The sequence below is a fragment of the Rhinoderma darwinii genome (assembly GCF_050947455.1).
Source record: "Rhinoderma darwinii isolate aRhiDar2 chromosome 2 unlocalized genomic scaffold, aRhiDar2.hap1 SUPER_2_unloc_56, whole genome shotgun sequence".
NCBI lineage: Eukaryota > Metazoa > Chordata > Amphibia > Anura > Rhinodermatidae > Rhinoderma > Rhinoderma darwinii.
The window spans coordinates 1,609,906-1,629,022 of NW_027461725.1; the positions used below are offsets into that span (position 1 = coordinate 1,609,906).

The 19,117-nt window shown below is 44.1% G+C and overlaps 66 pseudogenes; all 66 read right to left on the reverse strand.

Annotated features, from left to right (window-relative positions):
• Positions 1-16: 16 nt before the first annotated feature.
• Positions 17-135, reverse strand: LOC142681090 (5S ribosomal RNA; annotated as a pseudogene).
• Positions 136-202: 67 nt separating this feature from the next.
• Positions 203-321, reverse strand: LOC142681075 (5S ribosomal RNA; annotated as a pseudogene).
• Positions 322-388: 67 nt separating this feature from the next.
• On the reverse strand, positions 389-507 carry LOC142680339 (5S ribosomal RNA; annotated as a pseudogene).
• A 67-nt stretch (positions 508-574) lies between these two features.
• LOC142681076 (5S ribosomal RNA) lies at positions 575-693 on the reverse strand (annotated as a pseudogene).
• A 67-nt stretch (positions 694-760) lies between these two features.
• LOC142681339 (5S ribosomal RNA) lies at positions 761-879 on the reverse strand (annotated as a pseudogene).
• A 439-nt stretch (positions 880-1,318) lies between these two features.
• Positions 1,319-1,437, reverse strand: LOC142680343 (5S ribosomal RNA; annotated as a pseudogene).
• Positions 1,438-1,690: 253 nt separating this feature from the next.
• LOC142681077 (5S ribosomal RNA) lies at positions 1,691-1,809 on the reverse strand (annotated as a pseudogene).
• A 67-nt stretch (positions 1,810-1,876) lies between these two features.
• LOC142681340 (5S ribosomal RNA) lies at positions 1,877-1,995 on the reverse strand (annotated as a pseudogene).
• Positions 1,996-2,434: 439 nt separating this feature from the next.
• On the reverse strand, positions 2,435-2,553 carry LOC142680344 (5S ribosomal RNA; annotated as a pseudogene).
• Positions 2,554-2,620: 67 nt separating this feature from the next.
• LOC142681185 (5S ribosomal RNA) lies at positions 2,621-2,739 on the reverse strand (annotated as a pseudogene).
• A 67-nt stretch (positions 2,740-2,806) lies between these two features.
• On the reverse strand, positions 2,807-2,925 carry LOC142680302 (5S ribosomal RNA; annotated as a pseudogene).
• Positions 2,926-2,992: 67 nt separating this feature from the next.
• LOC142680204 (5S ribosomal RNA) lies at positions 2,993-3,111 on the reverse strand (annotated as a pseudogene).
• Positions 3,112-3,178: 67 nt separating this feature from the next.
• On the reverse strand, positions 3,179-3,297 carry LOC142680285 (5S ribosomal RNA; annotated as a pseudogene).
• Positions 3,298-3,364: 67 nt separating this feature from the next.
• On the reverse strand, positions 3,365-3,483 carry LOC142681078 (5S ribosomal RNA; annotated as a pseudogene).
• A 67-nt stretch (positions 3,484-3,550) lies between these two features.
• Positions 3,551-3,669, reverse strand: LOC142681341 (5S ribosomal RNA; annotated as a pseudogene).
• Positions 3,670-3,922: 253 nt separating this feature from the next.
• LOC142680306 (5S ribosomal RNA) lies at positions 3,923-4,041 on the reverse strand (annotated as a pseudogene).
• Positions 4,042-4,108: 67 nt separating this feature from the next.
• On the reverse strand, positions 4,109-4,227 carry LOC142680340 (5S ribosomal RNA; annotated as a pseudogene).
• A 253-nt stretch (positions 4,228-4,480) lies between these two features.
• LOC142680427 (5S ribosomal RNA) lies at positions 4,481-4,599 on the reverse strand (annotated as a pseudogene).
• A 439-nt stretch (positions 4,600-5,038) lies between these two features.
• On the reverse strand, positions 5,039-5,157 carry LOC142680439 (5S ribosomal RNA; annotated as a pseudogene).
• A 67-nt stretch (positions 5,158-5,224) lies between these two features.
• Positions 5,225-5,343, reverse strand: LOC142680311 (5S ribosomal RNA; annotated as a pseudogene).
• A 67-nt stretch (positions 5,344-5,410) lies between these two features.
• On the reverse strand, positions 5,411-5,529 carry LOC142681371 (5S ribosomal RNA; annotated as a pseudogene).
• Positions 5,530-5,596: 67 nt separating this feature from the next.
• LOC142680451 (5S ribosomal RNA) lies at positions 5,597-5,715 on the reverse strand (annotated as a pseudogene).
• Positions 5,716-5,782: 67 nt separating this feature from the next.
• Positions 5,783-5,901, reverse strand: LOC142680313 (5S ribosomal RNA; annotated as a pseudogene).
• Positions 5,902-5,968: 67 nt separating this feature from the next.
• On the reverse strand, positions 5,969-6,087 carry LOC142680464 (5S ribosomal RNA; annotated as a pseudogene).
• A 67-nt stretch (positions 6,088-6,154) lies between these two features.
• LOC142680476 (5S ribosomal RNA) lies at positions 6,155-6,273 on the reverse strand (annotated as a pseudogene).
• Positions 6,274-10,994: 4,721 nt separating this feature from the next.
• On the reverse strand, positions 10,995-11,113 carry LOC142680488 (5S ribosomal RNA; annotated as a pseudogene).
• Positions 11,114-11,180: 67 nt separating this feature from the next.
• Positions 11,181-11,299, reverse strand: LOC142680077 (5S ribosomal RNA; annotated as a pseudogene).
• Positions 11,300-11,366: 67 nt separating this feature from the next.
• LOC142680500 (5S ribosomal RNA) lies at positions 11,367-11,485 on the reverse strand (annotated as a pseudogene).
• Positions 11,486-11,552: 67 nt separating this feature from the next.
• LOC142680512 (5S ribosomal RNA) lies at positions 11,553-11,671 on the reverse strand (annotated as a pseudogene).
• A 67-nt stretch (positions 11,672-11,738) lies between these two features.
• LOC142680296 (5S ribosomal RNA) lies at positions 11,739-11,857 on the reverse strand (annotated as a pseudogene).
• Positions 11,858-11,924: 67 nt separating this feature from the next.
• Positions 11,925-12,043, reverse strand: LOC142680954 (5S ribosomal RNA; annotated as a pseudogene).
• Positions 12,044-12,110: 67 nt separating this feature from the next.
• LOC142680266 (5S ribosomal RNA) lies at positions 12,111-12,229 on the reverse strand (annotated as a pseudogene).
• A 67-nt stretch (positions 12,230-12,296) lies between these two features.
• Positions 12,297-12,415, reverse strand: LOC142681419 (5S ribosomal RNA; annotated as a pseudogene).
• Positions 12,416-12,482: 67 nt separating this feature from the next.
• On the reverse strand, positions 12,483-12,601 carry LOC142680145 (5S ribosomal RNA; annotated as a pseudogene).
• A 67-nt stretch (positions 12,602-12,668) lies between these two features.
• Positions 12,669-12,787, reverse strand: LOC142680525 (5S ribosomal RNA; annotated as a pseudogene).
• Positions 12,788-12,854: 67 nt separating this feature from the next.
• LOC142681079 (5S ribosomal RNA) lies at positions 12,855-12,973 on the reverse strand (annotated as a pseudogene).
• Positions 12,974-13,040: 67 nt separating this feature from the next.
• Positions 13,041-13,159, reverse strand: LOC142681264 (5S ribosomal RNA; annotated as a pseudogene).
• A 67-nt stretch (positions 13,160-13,226) lies between these two features.
• On the reverse strand, positions 13,227-13,345 carry LOC142681330 (5S ribosomal RNA; annotated as a pseudogene).
• Positions 13,346-13,412: 67 nt separating this feature from the next.
• Positions 13,413-13,531, reverse strand: LOC142680321 (5S ribosomal RNA; annotated as a pseudogene).
• Positions 13,532-13,598: 67 nt separating this feature from the next.
• Positions 13,599-13,717, reverse strand: LOC142680537 (5S ribosomal RNA; annotated as a pseudogene).
• A 67-nt stretch (positions 13,718-13,784) lies between these two features.
• LOC142680966 (5S ribosomal RNA) lies at positions 13,785-13,903 on the reverse strand (annotated as a pseudogene).
• A 67-nt stretch (positions 13,904-13,970) lies between these two features.
• LOC142680267 (5S ribosomal RNA) lies at positions 13,971-14,089 on the reverse strand (annotated as a pseudogene).
• A 67-nt stretch (positions 14,090-14,156) lies between these two features.
• LOC142681420 (5S ribosomal RNA) lies at positions 14,157-14,275 on the reverse strand (annotated as a pseudogene).
• Positions 14,276-14,342: 67 nt separating this feature from the next.
• LOC142680146 (5S ribosomal RNA) lies at positions 14,343-14,461 on the reverse strand (annotated as a pseudogene).
• A 67-nt stretch (positions 14,462-14,528) lies between these two features.
• LOC142680550 (5S ribosomal RNA) lies at positions 14,529-14,647 on the reverse strand (annotated as a pseudogene).
• A 67-nt stretch (positions 14,648-14,714) lies between these two features.
• On the reverse strand, positions 14,715-14,833 carry LOC142681468 (5S ribosomal RNA; annotated as a pseudogene).
• Positions 14,834-14,900: 67 nt separating this feature from the next.
• Positions 14,901-15,019, reverse strand: LOC142681151 (5S ribosomal RNA; annotated as a pseudogene).
• Positions 15,020-15,086: 67 nt separating this feature from the next.
• On the reverse strand, positions 15,087-15,205 carry LOC142680819 (5S ribosomal RNA; annotated as a pseudogene).
• A 67-nt stretch (positions 15,206-15,272) lies between these two features.
• LOC142680562 (5S ribosomal RNA) lies at positions 15,273-15,391 on the reverse strand (annotated as a pseudogene).
• A 67-nt stretch (positions 15,392-15,458) lies between these two features.
• LOC142680258 (5S ribosomal RNA) lies at positions 15,459-15,577 on the reverse strand (annotated as a pseudogene).
• Positions 15,578-15,644: 67 nt separating this feature from the next.
• Positions 15,645-15,763, reverse strand: LOC142680350 (5S ribosomal RNA; annotated as a pseudogene).
• Positions 15,764-15,830: 67 nt separating this feature from the next.
• On the reverse strand, positions 15,831-15,949 carry LOC142681421 (5S ribosomal RNA; annotated as a pseudogene).
• Positions 15,950-16,016: 67 nt separating this feature from the next.
• LOC142680147 (5S ribosomal RNA) lies at positions 16,017-16,135 on the reverse strand (annotated as a pseudogene).
• Positions 16,136-16,202: 67 nt separating this feature from the next.
• On the reverse strand, positions 16,203-16,321 carry LOC142680575 (5S ribosomal RNA; annotated as a pseudogene).
• A 67-nt stretch (positions 16,322-16,388) lies between these two features.
• LOC142681469 (5S ribosomal RNA) lies at positions 16,389-16,507 on the reverse strand (annotated as a pseudogene).
• A 253-nt stretch (positions 16,508-16,760) lies between these two features.
• On the reverse strand, positions 16,761-16,879 carry LOC142680831 (5S ribosomal RNA; annotated as a pseudogene).
• A 67-nt stretch (positions 16,880-16,946) lies between these two features.
• Positions 16,947-17,065, reverse strand: LOC142680587 (5S ribosomal RNA; annotated as a pseudogene).
• Positions 17,066-17,132: 67 nt separating this feature from the next.
• Positions 17,133-17,251, reverse strand: LOC142680259 (5S ribosomal RNA; annotated as a pseudogene).
• A 67-nt stretch (positions 17,252-17,318) lies between these two features.
• Positions 17,319-17,437, reverse strand: LOC142680213 (5S ribosomal RNA; annotated as a pseudogene).
• Positions 17,438-17,690: 253 nt separating this feature from the next.
• On the reverse strand, positions 17,691-17,809 carry LOC142681080 (5S ribosomal RNA; annotated as a pseudogene).
• Positions 17,810-17,876: 67 nt separating this feature from the next.
• Positions 17,877-17,995, reverse strand: LOC142681336 (5S ribosomal RNA; annotated as a pseudogene).
• Positions 17,996-18,062: 67 nt separating this feature from the next.
• LOC142681382 (5S ribosomal RNA) lies at positions 18,063-18,181 on the reverse strand (annotated as a pseudogene).
• A 67-nt stretch (positions 18,182-18,248) lies between these two features.
• Positions 18,249-18,367, reverse strand: LOC142680236 (5S ribosomal RNA; annotated as a pseudogene).
• A 67-nt stretch (positions 18,368-18,434) lies between these two features.
• Positions 18,435-18,553, reverse strand: LOC142680599 (5S ribosomal RNA; annotated as a pseudogene).
• A 67-nt stretch (positions 18,554-18,620) lies between these two features.
• LOC142681074 (5S ribosomal RNA) lies at positions 18,621-18,739 on the reverse strand (annotated as a pseudogene).
• Positions 18,740-18,992: 253 nt separating this feature from the next.
• Positions 18,993-19,111, reverse strand: LOC142681283 (5S ribosomal RNA; annotated as a pseudogene).
• Between the last annotated feature and the right edge of the window lie 6 nt (positions 19,112-19,117).

Genomic DNA, 19,117 nt, shown 5'->3' on the forward strand with positions numbered 1-19,117 from the left:
AAACGACATAATAAAAAGTCAACTGCACCACGGATTCCCAGACAGTCTCCCACACTGGTACTAGCGAGGCCTTGAGCTGTGTAACTTCTGCGATCTGACGAGAGCAGGCACATTCAGCTCAGAATGGCCATTGACATTAAATGCTTTAATCCATAGTCCTTTTTAATCGATTGTGAAAGAAAATCTAAACGACATAATAAAAAGTCAACCGCACCACGGATTCCCAGACAGTCTCCCACACTGGTACTAGCGAGGCCTTAAGCTGTGTAACTTCTGCGATCTGACGAGAGCAGGGACATTCAGCTTAGAATGGCCATTGACATTAAATGCTTTAATCCATAGTCCTTTTTAATCGATTGTGAAACAAAATCTAAACGACATAATAAAAAGTCAACCGCTCCACGCATTCCCAGACAGTCTCCCACACTGGTACTAGCGAGGCGTTAAGCTGTGTAACTTCTGCGATCTAACGAGAGCAGGCACATTCAGCTTAGAATGGCCATTGACATTAAAAGCCTTAATCCATAGTCCTATTTAATCTATTGTCAAACAAAATCTAAACAACATAATAAAAAGTCAACCGCACCACGGATTCCCAGACAGTCTCCCACACTGGTACTAGCGAGGCCTTAAGCTGTGTAACTTCTGCGATCTGACGAGAGCAGGGACATTCAGCTTAGAATGGCCATTGACATTAAATGCTTTAATCCATAGTCCTTTTTTATCGATTGTGAAACAAAATCTAAACGACATAATAAAAATTCAACCGCACCACGGATTCCCAAACAGTCTCCCACACTGGTACTAGCGAGGCCTTAAGCTGTGTAACTTCTGCGATCTGACGAGAGCAGGCACATTCAGCTTAGAATGGCCATTGACGTTAAATGCTTTAATCCATAGTCCTATTTAATCTATTGTGAAACAAAATCTAAACGACATAATAAAAAGTCAACCGCACCACGGATACCCAGACAGTCTCCCACACTGGTACTAGCGAGGCGTTAAGCTGTGTAACTTCTGCGATCTAACGAGAGCAGGCACATTCAGCTTAGAATGGCCATTGACATTAAATGCTTTAATCCATAGTCCTTTTTAATCGATTGTGAAACAAAATCTAAACGACATAATAAAAAGTCAACCATACCACAGATTCACAGACAGTCTCCCACACTGGTACTAGCGAGGCCTTAAGCTGTGTAACTTCTGCGATCTGACAAGAGCAGGCACGTTCAGCTTAGAATGGCCATTGACATTAAAAGCCTTAATCCATAGTCCTATTTAATCTATTGTGAAACAAAATCTAAACAACATAATAAAAAGTCAACCACACCACGGATTCCCAGACAGTCTCCCACACTGGTACTAGCGAGGTCTTAAGCTGTGTAACTTCTGCGATCTGACGAGAGCAGACACATTCAGCTTAGAATGGCCATTTACATTAAATGCTTTAATCCATAGTCCTTTTTAATCGATTGTGAAACAAAATCTAAACGACATAATAAAAATTCAACCGCTCCACGCATTCCCAGACAGTCTCCCACACTGGTACTAGCGAGGCGTTAAGCTGTGTAACTTCTGCGATCTAACGAGAGCAGGCACATTCAGCTTAGAATGGCCATTGACATTAAAAGCCTTAATCCATAGTCCTATTTAATCTATTGTCAAACAAAATCTAAACAACATAATAAAAAGTCAACCGCACCACGGATTCCCAGACAGTCTCCCACACTGGTACTAGCGAGGCCTTAAGCTGTGTAACTTCTGCGATCTGACGAGAGCAGGGACATTCAGCTTAGAATGGCCATTGACATTAAATGCTTTAATCCATAGTCCTTTTTTATCGATTGTGAAACAAAATCTAAACGACATAATAAAAATTCAACCGCACCACGGATTCCCAAACAGTCTCCCACACTGGTACTAGCGAGGCCTTAAGCTGTGTAACTTCTGCGATCTGACGAGAGCAGGCACATTCAGCTTAGAATGGCCATTGACGTTAAATGCTTTAATCCATAGTCCTATTTAATCTATTGTGAAACAAAATCTAAACGACATAATAAAAAGTCAACCGCACCACGGATACCCAGACAGTCTCCCACACTGGTACTAGCGAGGCGTTAAGCTGTGTAACTTCTGCGATCTAACGAGAGAGGGCACATTCAGCTTAGAATGGCCATTGACATTAAATGCTTTAATCCATAGTCCTTTTTAATCGATTGTGAAACAAAATCTAAACGACATAATAAAAAGTCAACCGCACCACGGATTCACAGACAGTCTCCCACACTGGTACTAGCGAGGCCTTAAGCTTTGTAACTTCTGCGATCTGACAAGAGCAGGCACGTTCAGCTTAGAATGGCCATTGACATTAAAAGCCTTAATCCATAGTCCTATTTAATCTATTGTGAAACAAAATCTAAACAACATAATAAAAAGTCAACCACACCACGGATTCCCAGACAGTCTCCCACACTGGTACTAGCGAGGTCTTAAGCTGTGTAACTTCTGCGATCTGACGAGAGCAGACACATTCAGCTTAGAATGGCCATTTACATTAAATGCTTTAATCCATAGTCCTTTTTAATCGATTGTGAAACAAAATCTAAACGACATAATAAAAAGTCAACCGCACCAAGGATTCCCAGACAGTCTCCCACACTGGTACTAGCAAGGCCTTAAGCTGTGTAACTTCTGCGATCTGACGAGAGCAGGCATATTCAGCTTAGAATGGCCATTGACATTAAAAGCCTTAATCCATAGTCCTATTTAATCTATTGTGAAACAAAATCTAAACAACATAATAAAAAGTCAACCGCACCATGGATTCCCAGACAGTCTCCCACACTGGTACTAGCGACGCCTTAAGCTGTGTAACTTCTGCGATCTGACGAGAGCAGGGACATTCAGCTTAGAATGGCCATTGACATTTAATGCTTTAATCCATAGTCCTTTTTTATCGATTGTGAAACAAAATCTAAAAGACATAATAAAAATTCAACCGCACCACGGATTCCCAGACAGTCTCCCACACTGGTACTAGCGAGGCCTTAAACTGTGTAACTTCTGCGATCTGACGAGAGCAGGCACATTCAGCTTAGAATGGCCAATGACGTTAAATGCTTTAATCCATAGTCCTATTTAATCTATTGTGAAACAAAATCTAAACGACATAATAAAAAGTCAACCGCACCACGGATTCCCAGACAGTCTCCCACACTGGTACTAGCGAGGCCTTAAGCTGTGTAACTTATGCGATCTAACGAGAGCAGGCACATTCAGGTTAGAATGGCCATTGACATTAAAAGCCTTAATCCATAGTCCTATTTAATCTATTGTCAAACAAAATCTAAACAACATAATAAAAAGTCAACCGCACCACGGATTCCCAGACAGTCTCCCACACTGGTACTAGCGAGGCCTTAAGCTGTGTAACTTCTGCGATCTGACGAGAGCAGGGACATTCAGCTTAGAATGGCCATTGACATTAAATGCTTTAATCCATAGTCCTTTTTTATCGATTGTGAAACAAAATCTAAACGACATAATAAAAATTCAACCGCACCACGGATTCCCAAACAGTCTCCCACACTGGTACTAGCGAGGCCTTAAGCTGTGTAACTTCTGCGATCTGACGAGAGCAGGCACATTCAGCTTAGAATGGCCATTGACGTTAAATGCTTTAATCCATAGTCCTATTTAATCTATTGTGAAACAAAATCTAAACGACATAATAAAAAGTCAACCGCACCACGGATACCCAGACAGTCTCCCACACTGGTACTAGCAAGGCGTTAAGCTGTGTAACTTCTGCGATCTAACGAGAGCAGGCACATTCAGCTTAGAATGGCCATTGACATTAAATGCTTTAATCCATAGTCCTTTTTAATCGATTGTGAAACAAAATCTAAACGACATAATAAAAAGTCAACCGTACCACGGATTCACAGACAGTCTCCCACACTGGTACTAGCGAGGCCTTAAGCTGTGTAACTTCTGCGATCTGACAAGAGCAGGCACGTTCAGCTTAGAATGGCCATTGACATTAAAAGCCTTAATCCATAGTCCTATTTAATCTATTGTGAAACAAAATCTAAACAACATAATAAAAAGTCAACCGCTCCACGCATTCCCAGACAGTCTCCCACACTGGTACTAGCGAGGCGTTAAGCTGTGTAACTTCTGCGATCTAACGAGAGCAGGCACATTCAGCTTAGAATGGCCATTGACATTAAATGCTTTAATCCATAGTCCTTTTTAAGCGATTGTGAAACAAAATCTAAACGACATAATAAAAAGGTAACCGTACCACGGATTCCCAGACAGTCTCCCACACTGGTACAAACGAGGCCTTAAGCTGGGTAACTTTTGCGATCTGACGAGAGCAGGCACATTCAGCTTAGAATGGCCATTGACATTAAATGCTTTAATCCATAGTCCTTTTTAATCGATTGTGAAACAAAATCTAAACGACATAATAAAAAGTCAACCGCACCACGGATTCCCAGACAGTCTCCCACACTGGTACTAGCGAGGCCTTAAGCTGTGTAACTTCTGCGATCTGACGAGAGCAGGCACATTCAGCTTAGAATGGCCATTGACATTAAATGCTTTAATCCATAGTCCTTTTTAATTGATTGTGAAACAAAATCTAAACGACATAATAAAAAGTCAACCGCAAAACGGATTCCCAGACAGTCTCCCACACTGGTACTAGCGAGGCCTTAAGCTGTGTAACTTCTGCAATCTGACAAGAGCAGGGACATTCAGCTTAGAATGGCCATTGACATTAAATGCTTTAATCCATAGTCCTTTTTAATCGATTGTGAAACAAAATCTAAACGACATAATAAAAATTCAACCACACCACGGATTTCCAGACAGACTCCTACACTGGTACTAGCGAGGCCTTAAGCTGTGTAACTTCTGCGATCTGACGAGAGTAGGCACATTCAGCTTAGAATGGCCATTGACATTAAATGCTTTAATCCATAGTCCTTTTTAATCGATTGTGAAACAAAATCTAAACGACATAATAAAAAGTCAACCGCACCACGGATTCCCAGACAGTCTCCCACACTGGTACTAGCGAGGCCTTAAGCTGTGTAACTTCTGCGATCTGACGAGAGCAGGCACATTCAGCTTAGAATGGCCATTGACATTAAAAGCCTTAATCCATAGTCCTATTTAACCTATTGTGAAACATAATCTAAACGACATAATAAAAAGTTAAGCGCACCACGGATTCCCAGACAGTCTCCCACACTGGTACTAGCGAGGCCTTAAGCTGTGTAACTTCTGCGATCTGACGAGAGCAGGCACATTCAGCTTGGAATGGCCATTGACATCAAATGTTTTAATCCATAGTCCTTTTTAATCTATTGTGAAACAAAATCTAAACGACATAATAAAAAGTCAACCGCACCACGGATTCCCAGACAGTCTCCCACACTGGTACTAGCGAGGCCTTAAGCTGTGTAACTTCTGCGATCAGACGAGAGCAGCCACATTCAGCTTAGAATGGCCATTGACATGAAATGCTTTAATCCATAGTCCTTTTTAATCGATTGTGAAACAAAATCTAAATGACATAATAAAAAGTCAACCGCACCACGGATTCCCAGACAGTCTCCCACACTGGTACTAGCGAGGCCTTAAGCTGTGTAACTTCTGCGATCTGACGAGAGCAGGCACATTCAGCTTAGAATGGCCATTGACATTAAAAGCCTTAATCCATAGTCCTATTTAACCTATTGTGAAACATAATCTAAACGACATAATAAAAAGTTAAGCGCACCACGGATTCCCAGACAGTCTCCCACACTGGTACTAGCGAGGCCTTAAGCTGTGTAACTTCTGCGATCTGACGAGAGCAGGCACATTCAGCTTGGAATGGCCATTGACATCAAATGTTTTAATCCATAGTCCTTTTTAATCTATTGTGAAACAAAATCTAAACGACATAATAAAAAGTCAACCGCACCACGGATTCCCAGACAGTCTCCCACACTGGTACTAGCGAGGCCTTAAGCTGTGTAACTTCTGCGATCTGACGAGAGCAGGCACATTCAGCTTAGAATGGCCATTGACATGAAATGCTTTAATCCATAGTCCTTTTTAATCGATTGTGAAACAAAATCTAAACGACATAATAAAAAGTCAACCGCACCACGGATTCCCAGACAGTCTCCCACACTGGTACTAGCGAGGCCTTAAGCTGTGTAACTTCTGCGATCTGACGAGAGCAGGCACATTCAGCTTAGAATGGCCATTGACATTAAATGCTTTAATCCATAGTCCTTTTTAATTGATTGTGAAACAAAATCTAAACGACATAATAAAAAGTCAACCGCACCACGGATTCCCAGACAGTCTCCCACACTGGTACTAGCGAGCAGGGCCGCCATCAGGGGGGTATTAGGGGTACTACTGTAGGGGGCCCGGCCAAACTTAATTGAAAGGGGGGCCCGGCAACTGCCGCGACTTGCCTTTGTTAGAAAAAAACAGGCCCCTGCAATGGGGCCTGTTCTTTTCACCAAAGCAATGTCGTGAGCTGCGGGCCCCCCTCTCATCAAACACCGCTGTGAGCTGCGGGCCCCCCTCTCATCTAACACTGCCGCGAAACACCGCGCGCGACCGCAAGCGCGAACGACCGCAAGCGCGCGCCGGCGCGCTCGTTACCGCAAACGCGCGCTCACGCGCGAACGACCTGGGGAAGGCTGGAAAGCAACCCGCTCGTGCCCGCCGCCGAGAGGGATGCGGTGCGCACGCACCAAAAGTACAGCGACCAATCAACTGGGAAGAACAGCGGCGCACAGTCTAATTACCTGCTGGCCCGCCTCCGACTCCTCGTCCTCCTCCTCCGCCTCCTCGTCCTCCTCCTCGGCCTCCTCGTCCAGCGCCTCCTCGTCCGACTCCGCCTCCGCCTCCTCCTTCTTCTCCTCCTCCAGAGCGTAGCTGCGTAAGGAGAGGGGGAGGAGTCCAGTTCTTGCGCGACGGCAGGAGTTCTTCGATCCCCGCAATTTTCTGGAGCCTGGAGGTGAAGGACGACATCTGGACCGAAGACATCGCCTGACGAGGACTGGAGAGGGAGCAGCTCTTCTGACACAGTGAGTAAAGTGTCTGAAAGTGCTGTTTATGTATGGCCCTGTTCACACAGAGTATTTTTGCAGGCCAAAAAAATCTGCCTCAAAATTCCTTAAAGAATTTTGAGGCAGATTTTGACCTGCCCACACTATCTTGCCGCGTTTTTTGCTGCGTTTTTTGCCCGCGGCGATTGAGGACAGCAGACAAAAAAGGCAGCGAAAAATGCATTTTCTGCCTCCCATTGATTTCGATGGCAGGTCAGAGGCAGAACCGCGGCAAGAAAGGACGTGCTGCTTTTTCTTTTTTCCGCGACTGGCTCCCATTGATTTCAGATTAAATCAATGGGAGGCGGTTTTGGAAGTTTTTTGGTGCTGATTCTGGCGCAGTGTCCGAGTCAATATCAAGGCCCAAAAACTCTGTGAACTGGGCCTTATTGTTAGGGCTTATTCAGACGAACGTGTAATACGTCCGTACAACGTGTGTGATTTTCACGCGCCTCGCACGGACCTATGTTAGTCTATGGGGCCGTGCGGACTGCCAGTGATTTTCACGCAGCGTGTGTCCGCTGCGTAAAACTCACGACATGTCCAATATTTGTGCATTGTTCGCGCATCACGCACCCATTGAAGTCAATGGGTGCGTGAAAGTCACGCCCAGCACATGGAAGCACTCCCGCAGCCGTATAAACTATGAATGAAAACAGAAAAGCACCGCGTGCTACAAACATCCAAACAGAGTGTCATAATGATGGCGGCTGCGCGAAAATCACGCAGCCACGCATCATACGCTGCTGCCACACGGAGCTGTTATGGACCTTTTGCATGCGCAAAACGCCACGTTTTTTGCGCACGCAAAAATCACACGCTCGTGTAAATCCGGCCTTAGGGTAGGAACACACTAGGCATGAACACTGCAGATTTTATGCAACACATTTTATTGTGGAAAATCCTCAGCGTATCACAGTCACAGCCGAGTGGATGAGATTTGAACAAATCTCATCCACACGCTGCAAAAATAATGGACCTGCAGTGTGGCTTTTTAGGCCGCAGCATGTCAATTTATGCTGCAGAATCGCCACTCGTCTGGTGCGGAAATGCTGCGGTTCTGCCGCAAAAATCACAAAAGAGAAAAAAAAAAGGCACTTTTTTAAATTGATAAAAAAGTTTATACTTACCCCGGCCGTAGTCCTGGTGACGCGATCTTCTATTCTTAGCGCAGCTCCTGGAGCTGCTGCCGGTCTCTAAATAGGCAGTTGGTCCAGTAAAATTTGGAATTATTTTTTTTTGTGAACCAGCTTAAAAAAATACAAAACTTTTGTGTTAGGGCCTGTTCACATCACCGTTCGCTTCCGCTCCGGGGTTCCATCTGAGGTTTCTGTCGGGTGAACACCGCAACGGTAAGTGAAAGTGACAGCACAGCTTCCGTTTCAGTCACCATTGATCTCAATGGTGACGGAAACATCGCTAATGGTTTCCGTTCGTCACCATTCTGGCTGGTTTTCGGACGGAATCAATAGTGCAGTCGACTGCGCTAATTGTGACGGAAGCTGTGCTGTCACTTTCACTTTCCGTTGCGGGGTTCACCCGACGGAAACCTCAGATGGAACCCCGGAGCGGAAGCGAACGGTGATGTGAACAGGCCCTAACACAAAAGTTTTGTATTTTTTTAAGCTGGTTCACAAAAAAAAATAATTCCAAATTCTACTGAACCAACTGCCTATTTAGAGACCGGCAGCAGCTCCAGGAGCGACATCATAAGGGACACACTAGGCGGATATGCTGAGTAAAACTACACAGCTTATCCGCCCCGGTAGCCGCAGGGAATTCTGCCAGCAAAACCGCACCAAATAGTGGCGCAGGTTTCGTGAGGCGTGTCCGCTGCGGGAATCCTGCAGGGAAAAAAAAGTTTAGACTTGCCCCGGCCGTAGTCCTGGTGACGCATTTCTCTCTTCTGAACGTAGCCCCGCCTCCTGGGATGACGCTGTAGACCATGTGACCGCTGCAGCGGTCACATGGGATGAAAAGTCATGACAGGAGGCTGCGCTAAGAATAGAGGATCGCGTCACCAGGACTACGGCCGGGGCAAGTCTAAACTTTTTTATAAATTTAAAAAAGTGCCTTTTTATTTTTTCTCATGTGTGATTTTTGCGGCAGAACCGCAGCATTTCCACAACAGAGGAGCAGCGATTCCACAGAATACATTGACACGCTGCGGCTTAAAAAGCCAAAAGTCACACTGCAGGTCAATTTTTTTTGCAGAGTGTGGATGAGATTTGTTCATATCTCATCCACTCTGCTGCGACTGTAATACTCTGCGGATTATCCACAATAAAATGTGTTGCATAAAATCCGCAGTGTTCATGCCTAGTGTGTTCCTACCCTAAGGCCGGATTCACACGAGCGTGTGCTATTTGCGCGCGCAAAAACATGGCGTTTTGCGCATGCAAAAGGTCCATAACAGCTCCGTGTGGCAGCAGCGTATGATGCGCGGCTGCGTGATTTTCGCGCCATCATTATGACACTCTGTTTGTATGTTTGTAGCACGCGGTGCTTTTCTGTTTTCATTCATAGTTTATACGGCTGCGGAAGTGCTGGGCGTGATTTTCACGCACCCATTGACTTCAATGGGTGCGTGATGCGCGAACAATGCACAAATATAGGACATGTCGTGAGTTTTACGCAGCGGACACACGCTGCGTGAAAATCACGGACAGTCTGCATGGCCCCATAGAGTAACATAGGTCCGTGTGAAAATCACGCGCGTTGCACGGACGTATTACACGTTCGTCTGAATAAGCCCTAACAATAAGGCCCAGTTCACAGAGTTTTTGGGCCTTGATATTGACTCGGACACTGCGTCAGAATCAGCACCAAAAAACTTCCAAAACCGCCTCCCATTGATTTAATCTGAAATCAATGGGAGCCAGTCGCGGAAAAAAGAAAAAGCAGCACGTCCTTTCTTGCAGCGGTTCTGCCTCTGACCTGCCATCGAAATCAATGGGAGGCAGAAAATGCATTTTTCCCTGCGTTTTTTGTCTGCTGTCCTCAATCGCAGCGGGCAAAAAACGCAGCAAAAAAACGCGGCAAGATAGTGTGGGCAGGTCAATATCTGCCTCAAAATTCGGTGCGCAGTTCCAGGCGGTCGCGGGTGCCCATGCGCAGGAGTTTGCGGGTGCGCGCGATCGGTCGCACGGGCGGCGGTGTTTGACGGCCCCATGACGACCCCCATGCTACCCAGGGCCGCCATCAGGGGGGGTATTATGGGTACTGATGTGAGAGGCCCGGCCAAACCTAATTGAAAGGGGGGCCCGCAGCTCACAACATTCTTTTGGTGAAAAAAACGGGCCCCATTGCAGGGGCCTGTTTTTTTTCTACCAAAGGCAAGTCGCGGCAGTTTGCCGGGCCCCCCTTTCAATTAGGTTTGGCCGGGCCTCTCACATCAGTACCCCTAATACCCCCCCTGATGGCCGCCCTGGGTACCATGATATAGTGCTGGACGGAGTACCGTTAACAGGCGGTGCCACGGTAGGGGGGCCCAAAAAATTTAGCTGTAGGGGGCCCTGAAATTCCTGATGGCAGCCCTGCTAGCGAGGCCTTAAGCTGTGTAACTTCTGCGATCTGACGAGAGCAGGCACATTCAGCTTAGAATGGCCATTGACATTAAATGCTTTAATCCATAGTCCTTTTTAATTGATTGTGAAACAAAATCTAAACGACATAATAAAAAGTCAACCGCAAAACAGATTCCCAGACAGTCTCCCACACTGGTACTAGCGAGGCCTTAAGCTGTGTAACTTCTGCGATCTGACGAGAGTAGGCACATTCAGCTTAGAATGGCCATTGACATTAAATGCTTTAATCCATAGTCCTTTTTAATCGATTGTGAAACAAAATCTAAACGACATAATAAAAAGTCAACCGCACCACGGATTCCCAGACAGTCTCCCACACTGGTACTAGCGAGGCCTTAAGCTGTGTAACTTCTGCGATCTGACGAGAGCAGGCACATTCAGCTTAGAATGGCCATTGACATTAAAAGCCTTAATCCATAGTCCTATTTAACCTATTGTGAAACATAATCTAAACGACATAATAAAAAGTTAACCGCACCACGGATTCCCAGACAGTCTCCCACACTGGTACTAGCGAGGCCTTAAGCTGTGTAACTTCTGCGATCTGACGAGAGCAGGCACATTCAGCTTGGAATGGCCATTGACATCAAATGTTTTAATCCATAGTCCTTTTTAATCTATTGTGAAACAAAATCTAAACGACATAATAAAAAGTCAACCGCACCACGGATTCCCAGACAGTCTCCCACACTGGTACTAGCGAGGCCTTAAGCTGTGTAACTTCTGCGATCTGACGAGAGCAGGCACATTCAGCTTAGAATGGCCATTGACATGAAATGCTTTAATCCATAGTCCTTTTTAATCGATTGTGAAACAAAATCTAAACAACATAATAAAAAGTCAACCGCACCACGGATTCCCAGACAGTCTCCCACACTGGTACTAGCGAGGCCTTAAGCTGTGTAACTTCTGCGATCTGACGAGAGCAGGCACATTCAGCTTAGAATGGCCATTGACATTAAATGCTTTAATCCATAGTCCTTTTTAATCGATTGTGAAACAAAATCTAAACGACATAATAAAAAGGCAACCGCACCACGGATTCCCAGACAGTCTCCCACACTGGTACAAGCGAGGCCTTAAGCTGTGTAACTTCTGCGATCTGACGAGAGTAGGCACATTCAGCTTAGAATGGCCATTGACAATAAATGCTTTAATCCATAGTCCTTTTTAATCGATTGTGAAACAAAATCTAAACGACATAATAAAAAGGCAACCGCACCACGGATTCCCAGACAGTCTCCCACACTGGTACTAGCGAGGCCTTAAGCTGTGTAACTTCTGCGATCTGACGAGAGCAGGTACATTCAGCTTAGAATGGCCATTGACATTAAATGCTTTAATCCATAGTCCTTTTTAATTGATTGTGAAACAAAATCTAAACGACATAATAAAAAGTCAACCGCACCACGGATTCCAAGACAGTCTCCCACACTGGTACTAGCAAGGCCTTAAGCTGTGTAACTTCTGCAATCTGACGAGAGCAGGGACATTCAGCTTAGAATGGCCATTGACATTAAATGCTTTAATCCATAGTCCTTTTTAATCGATTGTGAAACAAAATCTAAACGACATAATAAAAATTCAACCGCACCACGGATTCCCAGACAGTCTCCCACACTGGTACTAGCGAGGCCTTAAGCTGTGTAACTTCTGCGATCTGACGAGAACAGGCACATTCAGCTTAGAATGGCCATTGACGTTAAATGCTTTAATCCATAGTCCTATTTAATCTATTGTGAAACAAAATCTAAACGACATAATAAAAAGTCAACCGCACCACGGATTCCCAGACAGTCTCCCACACTGGTACTAGCGAGGCGTTAAGCTGTGTAACTTCTGCGATCTAACGAGAGCAGGCACATTCAGCTTAGAATGGCCATTGACGTTAAATGCTTTAATCCATAGTCCTTTTTAATCGATTGTGAAACAAAATCTAAACGACATAATAAAAAGTCAACCGCACCACGGATTCCCAGACAGTCTCCCACACTGGTACTAGCGAGGCCTTAAGCTGTGTAACTTCTGCGATCTGACGAGAGCAGGCACATTCAGCTTAGAATGGCCATTGACATTAAAAGCCTTAATCCATAGTCCTATATAATCTATTGTGAAACAAAATCTAAACGACATAATAAAAAGTCAACCGCACCACGGATTCCCAGACAGTCTCCCACACTGGTACTAGCGAGGCCTTAAGCTGTGTAACTTCTGCGATCTGACGAGAGCAGGGACATTCAGCTTAGAATGGCCATTGACAGTAAATGCTTTAATCCATAGTCCTTTTTAATCGATTGTGAAACAAAATCTAAACGACATAATAAAAATTCAACCGCACCACGGATTCCCAGACAGTCTCCCACACTGGTACTAGCGAGGCCTTAAGCTATGTAACTTCTGCGTTCTGATGAGAGCAGGCACATTCAGCTTAGAATGGCCATTGACGTTAAATGCTTTAATCCATAGTCCTATTTAATCTATTGTGAAACAAAATCTAAACGACATAATAAAAAGCCAACCGCACCACGGATTCCCAGACAGTCTCCCACACTGGTACTAGCGAGGCCTTAAGCTGCGTAACTTCTGCGATCTGACGAGAGCAGGCACATTCAGCTTAGAATGGCCATTGACATTAAATGCTTTAATCCATAGTCCTTTTTAATCGATTGTGAAACAAAATCTAAACGACATAATAAAAAGTTAACCGCACCATGGATTCCCAGACAGTCTCCCACACTGGTACTAGCGAGGCCTTAAGCTGTGTAACTTCTGCGATCTGACGAGAGCAGGCACATTCAGCTTGGAATGGCCATTGACATCAAATGTTTTAATCCATAGTCCTTTTTAATCTATTGTGAAACAAAATCTAAACGACATAATAAAAAGTCAACCGCACCACGGATTCCCAGACAGTCTCCCACACTGGTACTAGCGAGGCCTTAAGCTGTGTAACTTCTGCGATCTGACGAGAGCAGGCACATTCAGCTTAGAATGGCCATTGACATTAAATGCTTTAATCCATAGTCCTTTTTAATCGATTGTGAAACAAAATCTAAACGACATAATAAAAAGGCAACCGCACCACGGATTCCCAGACAGTCTCCCACACTGGTACTAGCGAGGCCTTAAGCTGTGTAACTTCTGCGATCTGACGAGAGCAGGTACATTCAGCTTAGAATGGCCATTGACATTAAATGCTTTAATCCATAGTCCTTTTTAATTGATTGTGAAACAAAATCTAAACGACATAATAAAAAGTCAACCGCACCACGGATTCCAAGACAGTCTCCCACACTGGTACTAGCAAGGCCTTAAGCTGTGTAACTTCTGCAATCTGACGAGAGCAGGGACATTCAGCTTAGAATGGCCATTGACATTAAATGCTTTAATCCATAGTCCTTTTTAATCGATTGTGAAACAAAATCTAAACGACATAATAAAAATTCAACCGCACCACGGATTCCCAGACAGTCTCCCACACTGGTACTAGCGAGGCCTTAAGCTGTGTAACTTCTGCGATCTGACGAGAACAGGCACATTCAGCTTAGAATGGCCATTGACGTTAAATGCTTTAATCCATAGTCCTATTTAATCTATTGTGAAACAAAATCTAAACGACATAATAAAAAGTCAACCGCACCACGGATTCCCAGACAGTCTCCCACACTGGTACTAGCGAGGCGTTAAGCTGTGTAACTTCTGCGATCTAACGAGAGCAGGCACATTCAGCTTAGAATGGCCATTGACGTTAAATGCTTTAATCCATAGTCCTTTTTAATCGATTGTGAAACAAAATCTAAACGACATAATAAAAAGTCAACCGCACCACGGATTCCCAGACAGTCTCCCACACTGGTACTAGCGAGGCCTTAAGCTGTGTAACTTCTGCGATCTGACGAGAGCAGGCACATTCAGCTTAGAATGGCCATTGACATTAAAAGCCTTAATCCATAGTCCTATATAATCTATTGTGAAACAAAATCTAAACGACATAATAAAAAGTCAACCGCACCACGGATTCCCAGACAGTCTCCCACACGGATACTAGCGAGGCCTTAAGCTGTGTAACTTCTGCGATCTGACGAGAGCAGGGACATTCAGCTTAGAATGGCCATTGACAGTAAATGCTTTAATCCATAGTCCTTTTTAATCGATTGTGAAACAAAATCTAAACGACATAATAAAAATTCAACCGCACCACGGATTCCCAGACAGTCTCCCACACTGGTACTAGCGAGGCCTTAAGCTGTGTAACTTCTGCGTTCTGACGAGAGCAGGCACATTCAGCTTAGAATGGCCATTGACTTTAAATGCTTTAATCCATAGTCCTATTTAATCTATTGTGAAACAAAATCTAAACGACATAATAAAAAGTCAACCGCACCACGGATTCCCAGACAGTCTCCCACACTGGTACTAGCGAGGCCTTAAGCTATGTAACTTCTGCGTTCTGATGAGAGCAGGCACATTCAGCTTAGAATGGCCATTGACGTTAAATTCTTTAATCCATAGTCCTATTTAATCTATTGTGAAACAAAATCTAAACGACATAATAAAAAGTCAACCGCACCACGGATTCCCAGACAGTCTCCCACACTGGTACTAGCGAGGCCTTAAGCTGTGTAACTTCTGCGATCTGACGAGAGCAGGCACATTCAGCTTAGAATGGCCATTGACATTAAATGCTTCAATCCATAGTCCTTTTTAATCGATTGTGAAACAAAATCTAAACGACATAATAAAAATTCAACCGCACCACGGATTCCCAGACAGTCTCCCACACTGGTACTAGCGAGGCGTTAAGCTGTGTAACTTCTGCGATCTGACGAGAGCAGGCACATTCAGCTTAGAATGGCCATTGATATTAAAAGCCTTAATCCATAGTCCTATTTAATCCATTGTGAAACAAAATCTAAACAACATAATAAAAAGTCAACTGCACCACGGATTCCCAGACAGTCTCCCACACTGGTACAAGCGAGGACTTAAGCTGTGTAACTTCTGCAATCTGACGAGAGCAGGGACATTCAGCTTAGAATGGCCATTGACATTAAATGCTTTAATCCATAGTCCTTTTTAATCGATTGTGAAACAAAATCTAAACGACATAATAAAAATTCAACCGCACCACGGATTCCCAGACAGTCTCCCACACTGGTACTAGCGAGGCCTTAAGCTGTGTAACTTCTGCGATCTGACGAGAACAGGCACATTCAGCTTAGAATGGCCATTGACGTTAAATGCTTTAATCCATAGTCCTATTTAATCTATTGTGAAACAAAATCTAAACGACATAATAAAAAGTCAACCGCACCACGGATTCCCAGACAGTCTCCCACACTGGTACTAGCGAGGCGTTAAGCTGTGTAACTTCTGCGATCTAACGAGAGCAGGCACATTCAGCTTAGAATGGCCATTGACGTTAAATGCTTTAATCCATAGTCCTTTTTAATCGATTGTGAAACAAAATCTAAACGACATAATAAAAAGTCAACCGCACCACGGATTCCCAGACAGTCTCCCACACTGGTACTAGCGAGGCCTTAAGCTGTGTAACTTCTGCGATCTGACGAGAGCAGGCACATTCAGCTTAGAATGGCCATTGACATTAAAAGCCTTAATCCATAGTCCTATATAATCTATTGTGAAACAAAATCTAAACGACATAATAAAAAGTCAACCGCACCACGGATTCCCAGACAGTCTCCCACACGGATACTAGCGAGGCCTTAAGCTGTGTAACTTCTGCGATCTGACGAGAGCAGGGACATTCAGCTTAGAATGGCCATTGACAGTAAATGCTTTAATCCATAGTCCTTTTTAATCGATTGTGAAACAAAATCTAAACGACATAATAAAAATTCAACCGCACCACGGATTCCCAGACAGTCTCCCACACTGGTACTAGCGAGGCCTTAAGCTGTGTAACTTCTGCGTTCTGACGAGAGGAGGCACATTCATCTTAGAATGGCCATTGACTTTAAATGCTTTAATCCATAGTCCTATTTAATCTATTGTGAAACAAAATCTAAACGACATAATAAAAAGTCAACCGCACCACGGATTCCCAGACAGTCTCCCACACTGGTACTAGCGAGGCCTTAAGCTATGTAACTTCTGCGTTCTGATGAGAGCAGGCACATTCAGCTTAGAATGGCCATTGACGTTAAATTCTTTAATCCATAGTCCTATTTAATCTATTGTGAAACAAAATCTAAACGACATAATAAAAAGTCAACCGCACCACGGATTCCCAGACAGTCTCCCACACTGGTACTAGCGAGGCCTTAAGCTGTGTAACTTCTGCGATCTGACGAGAGCAGGCACATTCAGCTTAGAATGGCCATTGACATTAAATGCTTTAATCCATAGTCCTTTTTAATCGATTGTGAAACAAAATCTAAACGACATAATAAAAATTCAACCGCACCACGGATTCCCAGACAGTCTCCCACACTGGTACTAGCGAGGCGTTAAGCTGTGTAACTTCTGCGATCTGACGAGAGCAGGCACATTCAGCTTAGAATGGCCATTGATATTAAAAGCCTTAATCCATAGTCCTATTTAATCCATTGTGAAACAAAATCTAAACAACATAATAAAAAGTCAACTGCACCACGGATTCCCAGACAGTCTCCCACACTGGTACAAGCGAGGACTTAAGCTGTGTAACTTCTGCGATCTGACGAGAGCAGGCACACTCAGCTTAGAATGGCCATTGACGTTAAATGCTTTAATCCATAGTCCTATTTAATCTATTGTGAAACAAAATCTAAACGACATAATAAAAAGTCAACCGCACCACAGATTCCCAGACAGTCTCCCACACTGGTACTAGCGAGGCGTTAAGCTGTGTAACTTCTGCGATCTAACGAGGGCAGGCACATTCAGCTTAGAATGGCAATTGACATTAAATGCTTTAATCCATAGTCCTTTTTAATCGATTGTGAAACAAAATCTAAACGACATAATAAAAAGTCAACCGCACCACGGATTCCCAGACAGTCTCCCACACTGGTACTAGCGAGGCCTTAAGCTGTGTAACTTCTGCGATCTGACGAGAGCAGGGACATTCAGCTTAGAATGGCCATTGACATTAAATGCTTTAATCCATAGTCCTTTTTAATCGATTGTGAAACAAAATCTAAACGACATAATAAAAAGTCAACCGCACCACGGATTCCCAGACAGTCTCCCACACTGGTACTAGCGAGGCCTTAAGCCGTGTAACTTCTGCGATCTGACGAGTGCAGGCACATTCAGCTTAGAATGGCCATTGACATTAAAAGCCTTAATCCATAGTCCTATTTAATCTATTGTGAAACAAAATCTAAACAACATAATAAAAAGTCAACCGCACCACGCATTCCCAGACAGTCTCCCACACTGGTACCAGCGAGGCCTTAAGCTGTGTAACTTCTGCGATCTGACGAGAGCAGGGACATTCAGCTTAGAATGGCCATTGACATTAAAGGCTTTAATCCATAGTCCTTTTTAATCGATTGTGAAACAAAATCTAAACGACATAATAAAAACTCAACCGCACCACGGATTCCCAGACAGTCTCCCACACTGGTACTAGCGAGGACTTAAGCTATGTAACTTCTGCGTTCTGACGAGAGCAGGCACATTCAGCTTAGAATGGCCATTGACGTTAAATGCTTTAATCCATAGTCCTTTTTAATCGATTGTGAAACAAAATCTAAACGACATAATAAAAAGTCAACCGCACCACGGATTCCCAGACAGTCTCCCACACTGGTACTAGCGAGGCCTTAAGCTGTGTAACTTCTGCGATCTGACGAGAGCAGGCACATTCAGCTTAGAATGGCCATTGACATTACATGCTTTAATCCATAGTCCTTTTTAATCGATTGTGAAACAAAATCTAAACGACATAATAAAAAGTCAACAGCACCACGGATTCCCAGACAGTCTCCCACACTGGTACTAGCGAGGCCTTAAGCTGTGTAACTTCTGCGATCTGACGAGAGCAGGGACATTCAGCTTAGAATGGCCATTGACATTAAATGCTTTAATCCATAGTCCTTTTTAATCGATTGTGAAACAAAATCTAAACGACATAATAAAAATTCAACCGCACAACGGATTCCGAGACAGTCTCCCACACTGGTACTAGCGAGGCCTTAAGCTGGGTAACATCTGCGATCTGACGAGAGCAGGCACATTCAGCTTAGAATGGCCATTGACATTAAATGCTTTAATCCATAGTCCTTTTTAATCGATTGTGAAACAAAATCTAAACGACATAATAAAAAGTCAACCGCACCACGGATTCCCAGACAGTCTCCCACACTAGTACTAGCGAGGCCTTAAACTATGTAACTTCTGCGATCTGACGAGAGCAGGCACATTCAGCTTAGAATGGCCATTGACATTAAA